This window comes from Schistocerca gregaria, unplaced genomic scaffold, assembly GCF_023897955.1.
Source record: "Schistocerca gregaria isolate iqSchGreg1 unplaced genomic scaffold, iqSchGreg1.2 ptg000097l, whole genome shotgun sequence".
Taxonomy (NCBI): domain Eukaryota; kingdom Metazoa; phylum Arthropoda; class Insecta; order Orthoptera; family Acrididae; genus Schistocerca; species Schistocerca gregaria.
The window spans coordinates 4,397,989-4,399,770 of record NW_026061713.1 but is presented as its reverse complement, the minus strand read 5'-3'; positions in this window follow the sequence as shown (position 1 = coordinate 4,399,770).

Here is a 1,782-nt window from a genome sequence, read left to right as displayed (position 1 = left end):
CAGAGGTTTGATGAAACACAGAAATTGATAAGGGATTGAATACAACAGGCACCATGCGGACGTTTCTATATGGGAGGAATGTCTGAATCTGACTACCCTTAGATATTTCCCTTGAGGACCAGTAGTATTTTCCGAAGCACATCTGGAGGCATTCTGAAATCTGTGGACCTTGAGAGTGTTCATGAAACAAAGAAAGTGCATCAGGATTGAATACAACAGGCACCATGCGGATGTTCCTCCATGGGAGTAATGTCTCAAACTGTCTAGATTTACATCGTTCCCTGGAAGACCAGTAGTAGTTTCCGAATCACACCTGGAGGCACTCTGCAATCTTTGGACCTACAGAGTGTTGATGAAACACAGAAATTGCATCGGGATTGAATACAACAGGTACCATGCGGACTTTTCTCCATGGGAGTAATGTCTCAAACTGTCTACGTTTTGATCGTACCCTGGAAGACCAGTAGTAGTTTCCAAAGCATATCTGGAGGCATTCAGTAATCTTTGGACATTCAGAGTGTTGATGAAACACAGAAATTGAATCGGCATTGAATACAACACGCACCATGCGTACTTTTCTCCATGGGAGTAATGTCTCTAATTGTCTCCGGTTTGATCGTTCCTGGGAGACCAGTCATAGATTCAGAAGCACATCTGGAGCCATTCTTTAATCTGCGGACATTCAGATTGTTGAAGAAACACAGAAATTGCATCGGGATTGAATACAACAGGCGTCATGGAAGTAATGTCTCAAACTGTCTACACTTTGATCGTTCCCTGGAAGAACCAGTAGTAGTTTCCAAAGCACATATGGAGGCATTCAATAATCTTTGGACCTTCAGAGGTTTGATGAAACACAGAAATTGATAAGGGATTGAATACAACAGGCACCAGGCGGACGTTTCTCCATGGGAGGAATTTCTGAAACTGTCTACGCTTAGATATTTCACTGGAGGACCAGTACTAGTTTCCGAAGCACATGTGGAGGCATTCTATAATCTGTGGACCTTCAGAGTGTTGGTGAAACAAACAATTGCATCGTGATGGAATACACCATTCACCATGCGGAATTTTCTCCGTGGAAGTAATGTCTCACACTGTCTACGCTTTGATCCGAAGCACATTTGGAGGCATTCTGTAATCTGTTGACCTTCAGAGTGTTGATGAAACACCGAAATTGCATCGTGATAGAATTCAACATTTACCAAGCGGACTTTTCTCCATGGGAGTACTGCCTCAAACGTCTACGCTTTGACCGATTCCTGGGAGACCAGTAGTAGTTTCCGATGCAAATCTGGATGCATTCAGGAATCTTTGGGCATTCAGAGTGTTGACGAAACACAGAAATTGCATCGGGATTGAATACAACAGGCACCATGCAGACTTTTCTCCATGGGAGTAATGTCTCAAACTGTTTACGCTTTGATCTATTCCTGGGAGACCTGTCATAGATTCCGAAGCACATGTGGAGGCATTCTGTAATCTGTGGACCTTCAGAGTGTTCATGAATCACAGAAAGTGCATCGGGATTAAATACAACAGGCACCATGCAGACTTTTCTCGATGGGAGTAATGTCTCAAACTGTCTACGCTTACATCGTTCCTGGAAGACCAGTAGTAGTTTCCGAAGCACATCTGGAGGCACTCTGTATTCTGTGGACGTCCAGAGTGTTGATGAAACATAGAAATTGTATTGTGATTATATACAACAGGCACCATGCGGACTTTTCTCCATGGTTGGAGAGGAATGAAGAAAATTGGGATGTGGAAGTAGGTGAGAAC